This window comes from Orbicella franksi, chromosome 11 (assembly GCF_964199315.1).
Source record: "Orbicella franksi chromosome 11, jaOrbFran1.1, whole genome shotgun sequence".
Taxonomy (NCBI): domain Eukaryota; kingdom Metazoa; phylum Cnidaria; class Anthozoa; order Scleractinia; family Merulinidae; genus Orbicella; species Orbicella franksi.
In genome coordinates, this window is record NC_138155.1 from 25,680,973 (window position 1) to 25,695,696 (window position 14,724).

General features: G+C 39.4%; 1 protein-coding gene across 1 annotated transcript in view; it reads left to right on the plus strand.

Moving 5' to 3' along the window:
• LOC145503211 (uncharacterized) overlaps positions 1 to 14,724 on the plus strand; it is a 285,864-nt gene that overhangs the window by 201,463 nt on the left and 69,677 nt on the right. The gene's annotated exons all lie outside the window — the stretch shown is intronic.

Consider the following 14,724-nt stretch of genomic DNA (forward strand, 5'->3'; position numbering starts at 1 on the left):
TTTGTCTTCTTTCACGTTCTCCTTTGAGTCATCTTTCCCTAATTAACTAACTATTTCGAACTTAATCATCGTTAAAATGCATTTCTCTGACATCTGTCATGCGGCTTTCTTTGCACCTTCTGGGCTGTGAAAAAATATACCTGAAGCGAATTGTCTTATTATATTCATAGTGGTTTTTTTAATTCCCTCTGTTTTGATGGATGATCTTGGAAAGGAGTTGATCAGTTAACACCATAACTTTGCATTTTGTGCGCAGAGAAGCCATTTCGAAACAGCACTAATAGGGATCAATTTCATGATTCAGTTAGCATTAAGAAATGCAAAATTTTCGTTAGTACCTTTTGGTATTATTGGCTTCTTTTAATACCGGATTTTTCAAATCTGAGAGCGTAGAACGGAAAGGAAGAAGTCATAATAGAAATGTTCGGATTTAGTCATTCGAATCACACAAGTGGATCGGCTCATGTATTTACAAATGACGGTGTTTTGGCCTGGGGACTTAAGTTGGTTTAAAGTTCATTGGGCGCGTGGAAGAGCAAACACACATTGATATAACCACTTCTTAATCGTTTCTTAAAAAGACATCATGAATGCATCCACAAAGGGGCCTTTACAGTTATGGCTTGTGGAGTACATCACCTCAAAAACATGTCATTACAGGCGACCGTGATTATGGTCTGTTCATGAATCGTAGGGGTTGTCTAGTTTTATAAAATAATAATAATGTACCAACTTGTTATAGCAAAGGTTGATATGCTTGTCCGTTTGCGGAAGATTAGCCGATTAGCTTCGCGTAATTTTAATCATTAAATGAGAGAATGAGATATGGTTCATCCATTTTTTAAAAGGAAACAAGGGGAAGTTAATAAATCATCCATCAATACTCTGCGCCATTGGATGTTGTTCGAGGAAAAAAAAAAAAAAAAACAGGCTAATATCGACCAAACTGAAGAACCAAAAACTTTTTTATTATTTCAGTGCCGTTTATTAATATTCTTTACATGTCTGCGATAAATGTATTGATTCGTGAGAAGGTCAGGATTTGAATGTAAAAGCTCCATGCTCGCACGCTGTATCTTTTGACGCTAAGCAAATTTACTCTAGGGAGGCGCGGTGGCCTCATACATGGTTAGTACGCTCGTCTCTGGATCAAGCGGTCCGGGTTCGAGCCCTGGTCGGGGACATTGTGCTGTGCTCTTGGACAAGACTCTTAAGTCTCACAGTGCCTCTCTCCACCCAGGTGTATAAATGAGTACCGGCGAACTTAATGCAGGGAGTAACTCTGCGATTGACTAGCATCCCATCCAGGGGGAGTATAAATACTCCTAGTCGCTTCATGCTACAGACGCCGAGATAAGGTCCGGCCTGATTGGCCACTTGGCTCGTTTGCAGACTTTATCTACATTTACCATATGGCGAAAAAGGGGACCCGAAGGTCAGGTGCCAACACTTTTTTTTTTTATTTCTCTGATGGAAGTTTTGTTTAGACAGCTGTTTCTCACGGTCATCGCCAGTCAGACCTAAAGCATTTTTCAGGTTAAGCCGAAATCAGCTCTTGAATTGTAATAAATTAAATTCTCTGTTTACACCTACAATTCCTGGTCGCATTGTATCAACATTTGGATAACTTTTCCATCAATTCAAGTTATTTTCTGACTTCCTGAGGAACCAAAGATGACGGACTTTTGATGTGTCTTAGTACAACGAAAATTTGAATGGGGGAATTTTTGAAAGGCAGACCTTCAGCTTGTTAAAGAGTCCGCAATTAACACAAAGGCCAAATGGACAAATAAGAATATTGTCACTGGGTGACTAATGCTATGTGATTGAACGCACATCGTTATCACTACATTAAACCAGATCAATAACGCTTTAAAATAACTTTGGAGAGACAAGCTTCTGTATTTCCATCGTCTGAGTACACATCAGTTTTCATCACACCAAGCTTTATACCATCTCGGACTCGCCTAGGGCCGGACATCGTTGGTGACTGAGGCTAGCTCACGGCTGGTCAGAATACAAGATCGGTTGAACTTTATTTAATTTGAATAATTACGCGCTACAAGGTCAATCGTTTGTAGTCTGCGTAGATCGTTTACGCCATCCAATGTAGTATTCAACGTGTCAACAGGTTATCGCGCGTTTACAGCTTATAAATACCACTAAAAGTTAAACCGCTTGAAGAGGTATAACCCCCAGCTTCCCAGCGAAATTATCAACACTTGCGAAACAAAGAGACAATTAGGATATGTTACCTTGAAACTGTCGGAAACTTTTGTGAAAGACGACTCAACATCGAGGGAGTATTGCGACGGAAACATTCAACAAAGCAGGGGACCAAGTCTAAACAAATAGGCGGACCGATAAGCCGACCTCTGAGCTTGTATGCTTTGTAGAAAGCCAATGATCCGGTAAATGTTGTGGAAACGATGATCTTATTTCTACACATTGACGTAAACAATGGACTAGATTTCCCGAAATAGATATAACCCGATAAGAAAGATTGGCTATCAAAACATCCCGTCATCGTCGGAAAATGACTACTCACAACATCATCGAGAAAGTCACTTTAAGGAAAAACAAGAGCGTACTCTTAAAACCATTGTCGGCCTCATTACCACCTTAGCTCGTTGTGGGGAAAACGAATACTTGAGGTAAGTCTTCCAATTCTAATTTAAAGTACTTGATGCCTTGTCAGTAGAGCTATAGCGGCGCTGGGTTACTTTCATCAAAAAACGTGCATATCAAAAGCAGCTTTTGACTGTCGCCTAGCACAGGAAACGTGTAATTACACTGCAATTTGATCAGGGAAAGAAATTGTCCCAACGCTAATTAAATCAATAGTTTCCTGCATCGCAATTTTCGGACAATTTGACATAAATGCTCTGCAAATATGCATGGTGAACCTACCGTAGCGCTTTATAGCGACTTAAGAGGCTACATGTAGATTGCTACACGCTGTTCGACAACAGAACCCGCCCACACTTCAGAGAGCGGTTGAAGTAGAGTCTACCTTATCTGAGCTAGCTAGTTTGATCTTGAAGTTGTAGAGCATATTCAATATTGAACATACAGAAGATATGTACATGCATTGCGCGCATTTTACCCATGGAGTTCACTATGCGCAAAACGATTACCATTAGCATGAAGCCAAGAATCCGTCTCGATGCCTATATTTTATACATAATCTGACATGGCATACCGATATTTTCTGAGGCACAGTTACCCTGTCGTAAAAACTGAAACTCGTCAGTTCTCGCAAAATTATAGAAGCGGTTGGAAAGTTAATTTGATGGCAGCGAAAACACAAACAAACAAAAAACAATCCAAGTGGCTGCTACTACAAATAAATCAATAGTATTGCAAAGAATGATTTACTCCTTCAAATTCTGAACCACCTTTTTGTCATACTGAAGGCCAAGCTGACCTCAGCTCGGAATGCAGTGAATTAGTGTATGATGCTGGAGTTACTTTTGTGACTTCTCTAACGAAGCAAAGCACCGTGATCAGTGGAGTCTCATGCACGTGCTGGCGACTTGCACGTTTTACTTTGAGTCTTCTTTCCCTTTTACTAGCTGACTACTATTTCAAACTTAGCTCTCTCTATATAGCACTGAATTGTTAAAAAAATAATGCAATTTCCTGACACCTGTCATGCAACTTCCTTTGGCGATATTCTGGGCTGGTTTTCTTTAACCTATCTAGAGTAAAAATAATCCCCTCGCAGACCTTCTCTAGTAACAAAACAAAAAATAAGAAATGGCTGAGGACAATCTAGGGAAAAATTTTATTAATAAAACTCCCTTCGGCAAAATGGCGGAGAAAAAGAAAATCCCTTGTCAAAATGCCAAAGTGATTGGACTGATTTGTTTCTGTGTTCAGATAAATAAAAAAAATTTACAATAACTGCAGAAATTCTAGCGCGGTCATTGGCTAATTTTTATTGTCAATAAGCGGACGGACACATGAATTTATAATTTATGCGATGCGTCAGCGATAGCCGAGTGGATCCACAGCTACTTTGACAATGTTATGACGAAACTCATGATCAACTTGAACAGGACGGACGCATAAAAAACTGACGTCAATTTGTTAAATGTAGTTTTCACACAGCATCGAGGCCTCGTCCACACTACGCCAGATAAATGGGAAAACGGCGTTTTCACTCTGAAAATTAGTGTGGACGGTAGGCCTAACCGTAGAGATGAAGCTGCGTTTTCAAATTTCTCCGGTGTAGTGTGGACAGGGCCTGAGGCACACACGCTTTAATTTGCTGCCTTAGCAAATGCAACAAGCCCCTATATCCTACCTCCCACCTTTATAATCCAAACTTTTTGAGATAACACCCCAACCCGCTCGAAAAATAAGCATCATTTAAATTATCGAGTTCAACAAATAATATCAAGTAAAATAGAAACGTGGCAAGGATAGATTTCACGCCAATGAGCTTGTGGCTTGATTATGTCACATGCAAAAATATGTGTTAAAGTTATGAAGAAGTTCATGTTTGTTTTATCTTCCTTTCAGCACTGTACTGTGGAAAGGTACCTTTTGTGAGGATAGAGAGGTTAGAAGATGATTATATTGATTATAATGTCCACGGACCCTGATGTTATAGAAAGAATCATGTCAATCATATTAGCCATGGAGAATAACGTTGATAATAACTATGCCGCGCACAATGGTGTTGACGATGACGACCACAGACTGGACAATGGTCATTGTGAAGATTACGATGGCGATGACGATGACGATGACGATGACGATGACGATGACGATGACGATGACGATGACGATGACGATGACGATGACGATGACGATGACGATGACGATGACGATGACGATAACGATGAGGAAGAGGAAGAAGATGTTGAGGATGAGGAGGAAGAGAAGGAGGAGGAGGAGGGGGAGGTTGAGATTATTGAAGAAGAGGGAGAGGATGGTGATAACAATAATGTCTATCATAATGCCTATGATGACACCGGTGACGTCCACGACCACGAAGATGACGATGACGATCACAACGACGAAGGCAACAACGGAAACGATGAGAACGGATATCAGGATGATCCAAACGAGAACGAAGAGGACCGCCCTGAGGCCGAAGAAGTCCTTTGTAAGTAATAGTTTCAAGCCAAGATAAGCGAGTGTTTTTGTCTTCAACATGTTGCTGTAATTATTGCAAGCAGAATTAACCTACACTCTATTGACCCTGAGCATTATGTTAAACTGGTCGTAACCAGCCGGGTGATGTTATAAAATTAGAGTATTTCTTGCACTCCCAACCAAACATCCACTCTTACTTCATAGCTTGAAAAAAGAGAAATGTTTTTCAGTATTCTTATTTTATTTCATTTTATTCAAAAAGAATAGGACGTACTTATCGAGTTCTGCGTGGAGATGTATATGTTTGTCAGCTAACGCCTGAATTGTTTGCTATAGTAATTCACGATGACGTTTTTATCTTTGAACAGTATTGGTGGATGGAATCCCCGACACCATAAAATGAGCTTAATGCTGCCGAGTAACAGAGTCATTGGATGACTGTCACCGATAAGTTCAATCGCCTGTGGATACGTTTATTTATTACATAAAAACTAATGAAATACCAGGTGAGCTTTGGCGCGAAAACATGATATCTTTAAACGTGAAAATAACATGTTATCTTCACATGTGAAAAGATGACCATTGCTATGGTTACGCAATGGCGCCTTTCGCAGCAAAAGCGAAACGGTTTGGTATTTCATTAGTGTTTAAATAATTAATAGAACATTACATGGCCACTTGGAGATACTTAATTTCTCTTCTCGTATTGAAAAATATTTCACTCGTTCGCTGCGCTCCGGCCTCGTGAAAGATTCTTCAACACTCGACACTCGAAGAGAAATTTTGCATCTCCCAGTAACCATGTAATATCCTCTATTTATTTGATTAATGGAATGCGAACCGACGACCACCAAACTTAAATACGGTTAAATATCGTCAGTTTCAAAAATGTTAACTTCTAAGGGGTGAGGGGTGTGTGTGTGTGTTTGGTGGGGGGGGGGGGGGGGACGAAATCATTCGTAAATTTTCCCTAGTATTGGCGCCCTCAGAACACTCAGTTTTGGATCTGACGATTTATAGCAGACATTTAGCTGCTTTAGAAGAAAAGACAGTGATCAGGTTTTTCAATGATCTTACCTGGGGTACTTACCATTTACATGGGAAAACCGGAAATTCCAGTTGGAAAATCAAACGGTTCGTGCCATTCCGTTTGGGAAGCTTCAGAAAATATGGGCTGTGATTTGGGTTGATGCTATTTTTCTGCTCTTATAAGTCTCTCTAGCTGATGTGGATATATTTTATAGCGATTCCCTCTCCCGCAATGTTCAATTTAATTGTTTAATGTTTATGCCTGAAATTTCCAACCGGATGGTTTTTGTAAATGGTAAGCACCCCTGGTGACTTAGCGTGGAGGATAGCGCTGACTATTCGGTTCAATGTCTTCGCTTAGAGCTAGTAAACAGCCTCTCAAGTGCCGGCTTTCCTGAAGAACGTTGTCTCGAAGAAAGCGACCTCGGAGGCCGCCATTTTGAAACTGTCTTGCCAGCCAGGCAGTGTTTATGTGACGTCATTCCGTCGGACTCGAAATTGACGGGAAGGAGAAAAACCTGCAACTGACTTTGCACCCTTCACAAGGTCAGCAAAATGTATTTTTTAATTTTTCCATGCGATTATCCACTTCACTATCTTCAATGCTATCATTTCGGCGTTTATAGCATGTTTTGGTCAAAATTATATGTGGCTCAAGAGCAGCCATAACCCAGAGTGGTGGCTAAAAGGCTTGCCGGAAGCCATTTGGACAAAATCTCTTGGACGGAATGACGTCACGAATACGCGGCCTGCTGCTGAGTACTGTTGAAAATGGCTGCAGCGATGTCGAAGTTTTGAGCTTCTTTGGAGACGAATTTCATAAGGAAAATTTGCTGAAACTTCGGTGAGTGGCTTAACTTAGTGCAAGGTTTTTATTGACGTTAGTAAAAATGTACGCTTTTTGAAGTGACTTTCTCCTTTTATAACAGCATAAAGAAGAGCTTTGTTTTGGAAGTATTTTAAGTTGAGGGCTCAAAAATCTACGAATATTTGATTATTTAACGTACTTAAAGGTGATTTCCAGTCCGTACTGGGCGGTCTCAGCACCCTAATATTTATAAACATTATACGTCCTCACTCGATGGAATGCAAATCGATGTCATTCGTTACGGACCACATACCTTATCTTTGAGGCCTTTCAAAATCTTTTCCAACAGCTTCATTGATTTTTACAGCGAAGTTGTTTCATCAAGTGATACGAGAAAAGAAGCATAAAGCTTCGACCGCTTCGAACCCATAATGGCGGTTGTTTTGAAACTTTGAATTTACTTCAGGTAAGTGGTTGCGAAATGTTCACATTTTGAAATGTGTTACATGAGACAAAACAGAAAACAAAAACAAACTCTCGAAAGTGCGCAGTACGGACTGGAAATCACCTTTAACATGTAACTTATTCGACAGGCTCCGTATTTGGAATCTAAGAAATCGTTTTCTGCGTCAAAGAATTACGACGTTAAAACTTAAAGTAATATTTGTACGTGGTTATGCCACTGAAATTAAAATTAAGATGTTGAACATTTCTATAAGATAGGATGTATCTATTGAGGAGAGCATTTGTGCCGTTTAAATTAAATAAATATATGTACGTGAGTAATTTAAAAGATGTAAATAATATAGTAAAGTTAGTATACTTTTAGCTTTCAAGATATTGAAAATGAAATGAGTCAAACATGGCTGATAAGTTGTCATTTAAAAAAGAAATCTGACAACAGTTTATATATCGGGATAAATTGTCAAGTTTGAAATTCAGTTGCACTGCACGTGTACAGTGTTTTAGCCTTCACGCGTTTTATGTTTTGGAGAAGCAGAATATTTCTCAGTTTATAAAGACATACAGATAATATAATTATAATGATATTTTCGTTAGTTTGTTTGCGTATACCTTGTTCAGTCTGGAAATAGAAATAATTTTTCGACAGATAAATGATAGAAAAATGTTAAAGACTATAGCTTTTTACAATTTATTTTTCATATCAATGTTCGAAATAAAATAAACGAAAGATGATGTCTTCTGGTAGTTTCTCTGACTCGTATCATATCTAGATTGTGAATTTCAGCTTCTTTCCGGAGACACGAAAATGAGGCCTCACTAGTGGGAGGGGGAAGGGGATGGGGGAGGTCCGAGTATCCCACATCCCGTAAATATCCCCAGAATCCCGAGATATCTGTTCTAAATATTCTATATCGTATTTATTTTTCCACCAAATATCCTGGCAAGCAAAAACTAACGGTAAAAGGGCGCGACGTTTCGACCGAACTTCGGTCATTACCAAGCGCTGAAAAGTGAAGATAAAACGTTTTTGCACAAGTTTAAATATAAAGAAAGAAGTAAAGGTATGTACTGTATGAAAATGTAATAAAAGGTGTTAAGAACAATAAAACGCATGCAAGAATAACATAATTAAAAATGATTAAAAACTTTTGCACGAATTGAGTCTGACTACATTGAGACTTGATCTCAGTTCATTACAATTACTAAAAAACATACATTACATTTTCATACTTCTTTGTTTTATATTTATACCTATGCAAATTTTTTTTATCTTCACTTTTAAGCTTGATAATGACCGATGTTCGGTCGAAATGTCGAGCGCTTTTACCGTTAGTTTTTACTTCAAAATATCCATGCGCCTCGAAAATGTCCCCAAAGTGCTAGTATATGAATGTCCCCGTAAGTGTGCAAAACAAAGGTGAACCCAAACAATCCAAGTGTGCTCAAGTAATGTAAGCTCGATTCATCGTTTCATCCATTAAGACAGTTCACACCGGGAATTTTTGCAATTAGAGCCAAAAAAAAAAGGTCCGAGTTCCCTTTTACCTCTGTGTCAAAACGAGTCTAAGTGCGATGAACCATTCATATGAAAATGAATTCTGCCTACAGGTTCTAATCATTTTCATGCAAATCAGAGTCATTTTCATAAGAAAGGTTTCGCACAAGGGAAATCTTAAACATTTGCGATATAACGGACCTGGGGCCTGTTTCTCGAAAGCCTCGGAAACTTTTCGGGCCTGGAAAGTCATTTTTAACCAGTCTGTGTCTAAAAACAGAGAGGTGTATACGCCTGGAATTTTTGTATGAAGAGAACCTCTCTTCACGCATATTAGTGAATAAAACAGTTCTGTAATCCAGGATTAACGTAAACTTTGGTTTTAGTTTTCACTTTTTCACTTTTTCCGGATTGACTTCTTCTAATCTAAAATTTTGCAGAATATCAGCGTTGAACAACGTTTGGGGATAGGGGAATATACTCCTTAGCTAATTTTTAATCATGGATTAGCGCGCGTTAATCGGCTTTCGAACAACCGGGCCCAGGTGATCTGAACAGCGTAGTTTGCGATTTTTAGTCGTGGATAGGCGAAGAGTGGAAACGACTATTGTTAGGAGTTATGATAGGCAAATTTGTCTCTCACTCAGTTGTAAACGAATCGATATGTCATCGACCAATATCGATTAGTTCAGAACATGCCAATTTATCACTCACTTAGATGTAAACAAATCGATATGTTATAACAACTTTTCAAGGTAGTACAGGTGCGGCGTGAGATATAGTTACTGCTAAAGGAAGCCGATACGGAAATTATCCTTATAATCCCTTCAGTAAAATATCGTGGATTTGTACCGAAATAGTTCAAAGAACAAATCGAGACATGACAAAAAGTACTCTAGTTTCGATAAAAAAAATTGGCAGCTTCGCTTTTATGAAAGCAGCGGTTTTGGTTTTTGGTTTTCCTACAGTTTGATATTGGTTAAGTAATTGTAATCTAATTGGTAATTAGTTTGGTTTTGGTTTTTCTTACATGCAGTTCGATCAGTATTGGCTGTGTAATCTAATTGGTAATTAGTTTTGTTTTGGTTTCATGACACTCAATTGAAAACCGCTCTATGACTAGCCTGCGAGCAGGCTCAAGTTGGAGCAAATGCGCGCGCTGCGTAGGCGCGAGCGCGAAATCGAGCGGCGAAGCCGCGAGACGAGAAAGTGAGACTGCTCTGATCTCTGCATTTTTTTTATTTCCACACCGGAAACCGCAGAAAAGAATAAGTCAATTAATTTCATCAGAAGTATTAACTTTGGCAGCTCAGATTTCTCAGGAAAATTGTATGTCTTTTTCATAACAACATGCAGGCGCAATATCCATTGTTGATAAAACTTTGTCGAAGAAAAACTGTCAAAGTTTATGTCTAGCAAGGACACACACTTAATTCCAAGTGATCTTGCTTTGGCAATCTGGTCTTTGCTGGTAAACGGGCAGACGCCTTCCTGTTGTTTCCTTGCCCGCTTGCAATCACATACGTTTGTAATATTTACCTCTTTCCATACGCATTCGGCAACACCACAAGTACGTCTAAGATAAGATAAAATATTTCCTGCCCCTTCTTTAGTTTGACCCGACATAGACCGAAAATTTGTTAAAACATCGGTAATATGAACACTCAATTCTCCTTTTACCGTGAGAACGTGCGGTAAATAACCGACTCCACGGGGATCTAATCGCTCCTCATCAAACATAATAGATTGACAGTTTTCTCACCTTTCCCGCTTTTCGACCAGTGGTATTCAATGGCTCACCTCGCTCAGGCGAAGCAGAAATGAAAAAATTACAGAGATCAAGGCAGACTCACTTATTTGGCGCCTCTTCACCAGACTCCTTCCCACCGAATCGCTTTGCACTTCGCCGCTCGCGCGTGTAACTCAAAGGTGAGCCTGCTTGTAGGCTACTCTATGAAGCACAATCAATTTGCTGAATCATTTCCTGTTTTGTTTTAATCACCATAATTTCCAACGTTGTTAATAATTTTAATGATGGAACAGTGGTGTCCTAATGAACAAAAGAACGCGCCGGTCCAGAAATTTATTTAAGCTAACATGAGTGATACTCAGGCTAACCGGAGCATTGCAAACTTTCACTGCGATTAGCCTGAATAACCCTGTTTCCGGTTAGAATTCGACAATGGAAATAACACCGCCGATATATACTTAAAACGTCTGTAGTTTGCAGTCTGCATTTTACCCTCAGTCTGCATTTTATTCCCAGTCTCCAGTCCGCAGTCTACGTTTTACACCAACCGGTCGATGTCGAAGTATCAGGTGCCATATCGGAAGTTCGACTGTATGTTCTAAATCGATCAAGACAAGCCTCTGTACTGAAACTTTTTGACTTTATAGTGGGAACTAAATAACCATTTAATTCCGTGATTTCATTTCCTTGCTGATATCGATATCGTGGTAGTCCCATATTAAAAAGAAGGCTTTTATTAACAGTCAGCTCGCTCGATACGGTTTGTAGCGGGCTGACGAATTCGTAAATATTAGTTTTCTACAAATACAGCTGCACAGTTTTTTAATGCTATTTGTTGAAATCAAAACTCCTTATGTACAGCCAGTGACATCATGTACAGTCAGCTATGATGTCCATTTTGAGGATCGTAAGGTAGGAAAAAATATATACAAGCCCAAACGAGCGTCAGCGTCTGCTTGATAGGCTTCTGTTTTGAGATTATATAGTACAACACGAAAACGAAAAACGAAAATCGAAGTTCAAATTTCGTTTTCAATGTAGTAGGAAAACGAAAAACGAAAATAAAAGTTCGAATTCCCTTTTCCGATGGTGTGGGTAAATGAAAAACGAAACTGGAAGTTCGAATTTCGTTTTCCCATGTCGTAGGAAAATGCTTGGCACTAAGGTACACGCATTGTTTTCGTATGGAATTTTGAAAACGATTTCAAGTCGGTTTTGGTTTTTCGTTTTCGGTTTATGGCATTGAAACTGACAGTCTTTGTTTAAGCGGGAATATTTAAAGACTAAGATGGCGGCGTTAGAAGATGTCTTAGATAAACACTTTGTCCGTCGGTTTCTTGTCGAGCAGAAACATGGCTCGATATCCGAATCTAAGGGCTGTAGTTTACGAAGCGTTAAAAGGTTTTGTAATCGGTCAGTACAAATGCAGACTGCAGAATGCAGACTGCACACCGTGTACAAAATGTCGGGACTGAGACTTTAAACTGTTTTTACGTCTGATACATGGTAACATGTCATCTTACAACTTACCGAGTGTCACGCGATCGCTTTTCCACGATCATCTTTCACGATCATTTGCACTATTTTCGAATATTCCTTGCCCGTTTCATCAGATATATTTTGTTTTTAAGAAAGCGGCCATTGCATTACTGGGATCGTGGGAGGCGCAGTGGCCTTGTGGGTAGTGTACTTGTCCCTGGATTGGGGGGTTCGTGTTCAAGCCCTGACTTGTGTTGTGTTCTTGGGCAAGACACTTCACCCTCACAGTGCCTCTCTCCACCCAGGTGTATAAATGGGTACCAGTGAACTTAAGGTGGCTAAAAACAGTTTTTGATACTTGTGTTTCATTCACCTTTTTCTCTAAAACCCTTAATCCTTCGGTCGCCAAAAATAGCGGCAAGCAAGCTAACAACACAAACTTTGGTTTTTTGATGGTTAAGCTGACGTATGTGCCGTTGCCATGGCAACATGAATAAATATAAACAGGCCTTTACAATCAGTTTTGCTTATTTGTAGAGAATCTAGTCATTAGATTTTCTTTATAATTTGCATGCAACCAGCTTGTAACGATTCTCACAAGTTAACACCATTTTGCTAATAATTTAACAGAGAGATCTTAAATTATCCCTTGTTGAAGGTTCACTGGAATATCCAGAATTTCCTTTGTTAAAGTTCAATTATTTTCAATACTCCAATTACTTATTTCCTAAGGTATTTTCGTGCCAAATTTCGTGAAATCTAATGAGTGGTTCTCGAGAAATAGGCGTTTTTCCTAAAGTGAAATTTTTCATTCAAACGCAATTTTTTTACTTACTACGCATGCGCTGCATTTAACTGGGTTCTTTGGGTTCTTTCGGTAACAAAGAAAAAGTTAAGAATTGTTGGGTTCTTTACATCGTTACCTTTTCTAACATATCTTTGTAATAAAAGACTAAAGCCATCAATACACTACGTTCAATTATAGAGAAAAATAGCACAGATAGTGCGGGTGTCGAGTAAACAAAATGATCGCTCTATTGACGGCATGTTTGTTTTTTGCAATCCTTGTGCGCGCGCTAAATTGCATCAGCAAAAGCGCGCGCGAAAACTGTGTTCGGCCACCTTAATGCTGGGGGTGACCTTGTGATGGACTAGCATCTCACCCAATGGGGGGTAGAAATACTCCTAGTCGCGTCATGCTACAGAAACTGGGATAAGCTCTGGGCGGGCCGGATAGGACCCTTGACTCGTATGCAGACTTTATCTTTCCCATTACTGGGATGGTTTAGATACAAAATGTGAGCTATGATTGATCAACGGTTTCCAAAGGCAACCATCAACCAATCATAGCTCACATTGGTTACCCAATCCATCACAGAGCTCTTAGTGCCAAAGGCTGACCTTTAATCTTCCCAGAGTTTCTGCAAACGGCAATTAGTTGAAAATGATTTGTGAGGTTTTGGTGTTCATGGGAATGGATCAACAATGTGTGATCCCAGATAATACCTTCCCTTCCTCCCCCCCCCCCCCCCCCCATCGAGAGGACTCTCTGATTTCCAATCCCAATAAGGAAGATAAATATTTTCCCAAGAATAATGAGCTTAATTCGTGCTGTTTCAAAGTGTTGTTTCCTTGAGGCTTCCGATTAACTGGGTTCAACTGTACCAACATTTCATAACCAAAGAGCACAATGCACATAAGTCATTACATGAATGAGCTGGCTGTAAGAACCCTTTGATTTCCCGATTTGTTTCATTTCATTGACAAAAATGCGGACCGACACCAAAACTGGTTCTTCGACCTCATATATTTTCAATGTTCAGGGGTGTACACACACTGCAAGGCAAAGCTTACAAAGGTAGCGTTTTCTGAGCAATCAATATAAATTGTTTAATACAGTTCCTGTCTTTGTAAAGTTCAATATTTCATCGGTATCAAATTCGTTTTAGTTTTCTTTTACGTTCCCCGTTTCATTCAAGGTGATTTGGTAACGATCCGTTCAATTTATTTTTGTCGTCAGATCATTTATTCTTGGTCTACTCTAACTTTACCTAAAAATTTGTAAAATGTTCTATCTATCATTGAAAGCCGTCTCCTAGTTGTTGTTATGGCTTAAAATTCACTTCTTCCATCCATCACTCAATCACTCCGTCACTCCTCTCTTCGGTAAGTGCGCTGACCAGCGCATAAGCATTTCGCAAGTTCAGTTCCTGGTTGAGGCTCAACTAATAGCTACGAATAGGTCAAAACTTTAACAGACTGCTGATTAAAAAGAACGTGTATTTAACTGACTGCTCAGATCTGAGAGCAGTAAATTTCACTGGTGGATGAAAATTGGGCTGAAAGTAAGACTGCGTGGATAAGGTTTGCGCTTTCGCAGAATTTCCGACTTGCGTTACTGAGAATTCCGCACACGCTAATTCAGTAATCGTGGACTGTATACTTTCACTTGATTCAGGCTTTATTATCGACAATTCAGCACTACACGTTCCGTTCTACGATCTACATATTCTATTACAATCTAATCATGCATAGGGTTACAAAAATTGTTACATTTATCAGCTAAGAAAATCCACACTCAGATACCTAAGT